The following is a 5,793-nucleotide window of genomic DNA, read 5'->3' as shown; positions in this document are numbered from 1 at the left end:
CAGTTCCAGTCCAGCCTCAAACGGCAGCGCCAAAAAACGTTCCACACTCTGATTGGCCCGCTCCTCTTTTCAAAATCAGGACCCCCGGAAGGTGGCCAGGAACTGCCTGTCTAGTGAGTTACGGGCAAAGGGGCGGGACCACGAAGGGTGTGGCGGGCAAAACTAAGAAACACGAAAAGACGAGTTACACTTGCTCCTTCTTAGCCATATGTTGGAGAAAAATACTGTTAATCGTGTATTTTAAAACACCCGGCCTGCGCCTGAGACAATATATTCGGGGATATGTAATAGACACCTCATTCTCATTTTTTTCAGAACTTGGCTGAGGCTGAAGGCCCTTTTACGGGGAAACCTGTTCTACGGAACCGGAGGGGAGACAATTTGGGTCAGAATTCACAAACGCTGATTTTAGTAACCCTCAGCCGGGGCGGGGCGTTTGGTGGGAACTTCTGCTATGGCAACTGGTCCATACTTGGCGGGGGGCTGATGTGACGCCCAAATCTTAGCTCTTAGGTAGTTAAATACAACAAAGAAAACCTGTCATGAGAGAGTATAGCGTGCGGGAGGAATGCGAAGTCCGCGGAAGGCGGCAGCTGCAGAAGCTTCATTTGGTGGGATATGGATTTAGGACACCAGGGAGGAGCCTGGCTCCGGGCCCACACAGTGCAGAAACCTTGCTTATCTTGTTGACAGACAAGATTGCACATACTCGGCCCTAGTTCCCGGGCTGCTTTTCCATTCTCAAACATCAGCAATCCCATCAGGGTGTTTTCTGTTTTTTGGGGTTGTAATTTGTTTAGGGCTGGAGACTTGGACTCAAATACTACAGACAATACAGCATACATTTACTACTACCCTTGCCTCACGCCCATGTAAACTTGGTAAGAGTATCAACAGAACTTTATCTGCGTTATCCACTTGTGTGCCTATTACCTAACTGTGCCAGGGGCCAAATGCCTATTTAAGGACATGAACGGATTTAAGTGGGAAACAGTTTTCTTAGAACCATTTTGCTCCTTTTGGAGTTCAGGTCCTTAGGTGTGCTACCCTTCTCAATCTAAAGAGGATTCTCTGAAGAAGTGGGAACAAAATGGAAGTTAAACATTTTGCTTTATTTTAACAGTTGTTTATTGAGCCCCTATTATGCAGTTTGGTATAGGATGATGAGCAAAACCAGACACAATTTTGGCCCTCGAAGGGAGCGGGGAAGAATATCAACCAAGTAACTATATGAATGGGGGCATAATTATTAACTGAGAGGCGTGCACTAGGAAAGGAATATTATTCCATGACAGGGTACAATGAAAGATCCTTGATGGGGTAGGGGCAGTGTTCCAATTGACTGATCTGAAGAATCAGCAGAAATTAACTTAGTAAAAAGTGAAGGTGGGATGGTGGACTGGGACCAGCATTTAGGAGACAAAGGCACTGCAGAAAAAGCCATCAGTTTTAACAGGAACCAGTGCATCAGAGGCTGTGCTGAACCCACTTCTCCTCTTTTCTTCTTGCTTCAGACATAACTATAAAAAATTACTTATGCTATCTTTAGCCTCCTCCTGTCCCCAAACTTCACACTTATTTGGGCTTTAGGACCCCCTATGTCTCTTAATATTCATTTTTCTATGTCTTAACGCTCTTTTAAAGCTGAGCTCTTTGATTTTGTGTTTTGTCCTTTCTCTTAAGATGAAAATATTAGTTCTTAATGATATTAACAATTACTTATTTGCTTTCTCCATGTATATATATACACACATATACATATATAAAACAGAATAGGAATAGTAATATTGCTAACATAAGACTGCTGAATGAAGTTTAAATTTGTATTTGTTTTTTTTTTCCTTCACATTATATCCCATTGGAAATGTACAGACAAAATACTGTGTTTTTTTTTTTTTTTTTTTTTTAGAAATTCACGTTCATTTATTTATTTATTTATGTATGACTGTGTTGCGTCTTCATTTCTGTGCGAGGGCTTTCTCTAGTTGTGGCAAGTGGGGACCACTCTTCATCGCGGTGCGCGGGCCTCTCACTGTCGCGGCCTCTCTTGTTGCGGAGCACAGGCTCCAGACGCGCAGGCTCAGTAATTGTGGCTCACGGGCCCAGTTGCTCCGTGGCATGTGGGATCTTCCCAGACCAGGGCTCGAACCCGTGTCCCCTGCATTGGCAGGCAGATTCTCAACCACTGCGCCACCAGGGAAGCCCAATATTGTGTTTTAAATGAACTGGACATACATCTTCTCTTTGGTTATTATGAATGTACCGTAGTTTAATCAACCAGACCTATATTGATGGATACATGGGCTATTTCCAGTCTTTGCTATCACAAAAAGTTACTTGCTAATGGATCTTTAGCATAGATTGGGACAAATGGGATACTAGGTTAGAAAGTAAAAGAATGTTATTTTCTTTATTATTCCCAAATTCACCTTCATAGAAGTGGTGTGATTTTATATTCATACTAGGAATATATGAGTTCCTGTTTCCCCACATCCTCTCCCATAGACTGGATTGTCAAAGTCCTAGATTTTTGCTAATATGATAGGTGAGAAATGGTATCTCAGTATAGTTTTGCATTGATCTTTTTATGAATGAGATGGAGCATCTTTTTGAATGAATAAAATGAATGCATATAACGAAATGTGAGGATGAATCTGTTAAGGAATATGGAAGATACACAGCTATGAAGTGGAAAAAGCAAGGCACAGAAGACCATGTGCAGTATGTATGTAAGAAGGGGTAGAAATACATACACAAATGTAAACTTGCTTATATTTTAAAAAATAAACAATGGAGGTGACTTCCCCGGCAGTCCAGTGATTAAGATTCCACGCTTCCACTGCAGGGGCCACAGGTTCGATCCCTGGTCGGGGAACTAAGATCCTGCGTGATCCCACATGCTGCATGGTGCAGCCAAAAAAAAAAAAAAAAGATTAAAAAAATGGAGGGGCTTCCCTGGTGGCGCAGTGGTTGAGAGTCTGCCTGCTAATGCAGGGGACACGGGTTCGAGCCCTGGTCTGGGAAGATCCCACATGCCACGGAGCAGCTGGGCCCGTGAGCCATAACTGCTGAGCCTGCGCGTCTGGAGCCTGTGCCCCGCGACGGGAGGGGCCGCGATAGAGAAAGGCCCGCGCACCGCGATGAAGAGCGGTCCCCGCACCGCGATGAAGAGTGGCCCCCGCTTGCCGCAACTGGAGAAAGCCCTCGCACGAACCGAAGACCCAACACAGCCAAAAATAAATAAATAAATAAATAAATAAATAAGAAAATCCTTTAAAAAAAAAAAAAATGGAAACGTAAATCAAAATCTAATAAAAATGGGAACCAATAGGGGAAGAGCAAGGGGAGGGAGATAGCAGGAATGGAAGCTAGATTTCTGAATATATCTTGTCTTATAGTTTGACCTTGGAGTCATGTAAATGGTTAACATGTTTAGAATATAAAATAAAGTTTAAAAGCAACCACTGAGTGGAAAACAAACTGAAATAAGTGAATCAACCTTTTCATCTGTTTCTATTTGAATTTTATTTCTTTTTATTTGACTTGTCCATCGATTACCTATTTTCCATCAAGATGGCCTTCTTTTTTAAAAAAAAATTTAGAAACTTTTTATATATTAGCCCTATGTGATATGGCTTGCACTTTTAAAAACCAACCTTTATTGGACTTTTTGCTTTGCTTGTTTAAATTATAGTTAAAATAATCAACCTCGTCCCTCACTGAGACTCTGAATGATAGGAATGTTTTCTCCACTCCCAAGTTATAAAATAATTCATTTATTCTGTTTTAAAAAATGCCAGTTTTTAAATGCCAGGTTGGTTTGTTTCTTCTTCTTTTAAAATATTTAGACCTCTGATCCATTTGGAATTTATCCAGTGTAGAATAAAGAATGGATCACATTTTATCATTTTCCATATGGCTACCCAGTCCTAGACATTTTAATTTTATCTCACTTCAGCAACCCCCCCCCCACACCTGCCTCTGAAAGTAGCAAAACACTACTATTGAATGCCCATAGTGTACCTTGATAGGTAAGGGGAAATCGCTTTTACTTGAACATTAGATTATGCTTTTATTATTTTAGTTTCATTTTTATTTTTGGCTGTGCTGCGTGGCTTACGGGATCTTAGTTCCCCTACCAGGGATCGAACCTGTGTCCCCAGCAGTGGCAGCATGGAGGCCTAACTACCGGACCACCAGGGAATCACCTAGACTTTGCTTTTAGTTAGTGCCACTAGATGGCACACATCTTTTTCTTTAGATATCTCACTGAGCTCTCTTTTCCATGAAATCAATCACGTATCTGCCAGGGGGCCTCCCTAAATTTTCTTCTTGCACCCCTGCTTGGGAAAAGGTGACTCGGGTAGCTTTTCAAGTCAGATACAGAGCGTTCCTCTGTAAAGCTAAAGTGATTGTCCTTGAAATCACTGCCTCCAAGGCCTGGCACATTGCACAGACACAATTTCATGGATGAATAAACCCAAAACCTTTGGGGAAACGTCTAAAATTCAGACTTGACTAAAATAGAAAATACTACAATGATTTTCTCAGGTCACTGGAGCTCTCACCAGAATAATGGACACAGCGACGCCTCACCTGGATCCCCCTCCAGGGCTGAGGTGCTTGCTTTCCCTGCTCGCAGGAATGTTGGCTACAGATGGCTCACAGCCAAGTCCCCTGTGAGAAGTGAGAGCTGCTCTCACAGAAGGGAGCTGCCCCACCCCAGATGATGCCTCCTGGGGGCGGTCTGCAGTGTGCTCACCGTGTCTGGTTTACGTGGGGGTCCGTTGGCCTGGCCCCTTGCCTCAATTCAGGACAACTGAAGGGCCTCCCAGCTCCGGAGCTTCCTGTGGGACGGGCTGAGGCCTATGTGGCAACCGTTTCACAGCTCAGCCTTCCCATCTGTCCAGCCCTACTCTCTTCACTCCTTTACTCTTGTTATTCCAAGGGTTTGACCCACTAAGACTCCTGCTCACAAATCTCCACCTCAGTGTCTGTTGTTCAGGCAGCCCAACTTAAGATACAGGGTGGATGGTTTTCCCTAACCAGTGCTCTCAACTAGAGTCTTGCTACCAAAATGTGGCCCGTGGACCAGCAGCATTGTTGTCAACACGGAGAAGTTAGAAAAGGAGGAACTCGGGTCTCACTCAGACCTACTGAATCAGAACCTGCCTTTTTCTAAGGTTCCCAGATGATCTGTCTGTACACTAAAGTTTACGAATCTGTGGACTAGGTTCAAAGGACAATGGTCTAAGTTCAGAAATGCTTCTTCCTCTGGGTTATTAGGTGGGAAAACCAAACAAAATGTTTTGTTGTATCTTGTATTACACAAATTAAACAAATAAAAGTGGGGGGGCATCCAGAGAGTAAATGTCATCAACTGACTAGTCAATTTTAGGTCTTTTAGTCTCAGGTCACAGGGTTTTCTCTTGCCTTTAAGATTGCCTTGTGTGGTGTTCCGATATCCAAAAGAATAGTCCAGGACTTGTGCCAACCCTGAAACGACTGACAAAAAATGTCAAACAGAGAATAATAGCCTTCTGAGACTTGTGAGTGGAAGAGACACATACAAATTTCTGTTCTGTTCTAGAGCAAGAAATTCAAGCTGCTTTTTTGGGGGGGAAGGGGGAGCGTGGGGGAAGGTAGGAAAAATGAGATGGAAAAAGATAATGATAGGTAAGCCAAAATGATAAAATAAAAACTGTAAGTACAGAAAAGCTTAAGAATTTTTCTGTCTTCGACAAAACTACGAAATGGACAGTTTAATAGTGCCATCAACCACAGTACAGGCTT

Source organism: Balaenoptera acutorostrata, chromosome 3 (genome assembly GCF_949987535.1).
Source record: "Balaenoptera acutorostrata chromosome 3, mBalAcu1.1, whole genome shotgun sequence".
Classification (NCBI taxonomy): domain Eukaryota; kingdom Metazoa; phylum Chordata; class Mammalia; order Artiodactyla; family Balaenopteridae; genus Balaenoptera; species Balaenoptera acutorostrata.
This window is presented reverse-complemented; position numbering follows the sequence as displayed.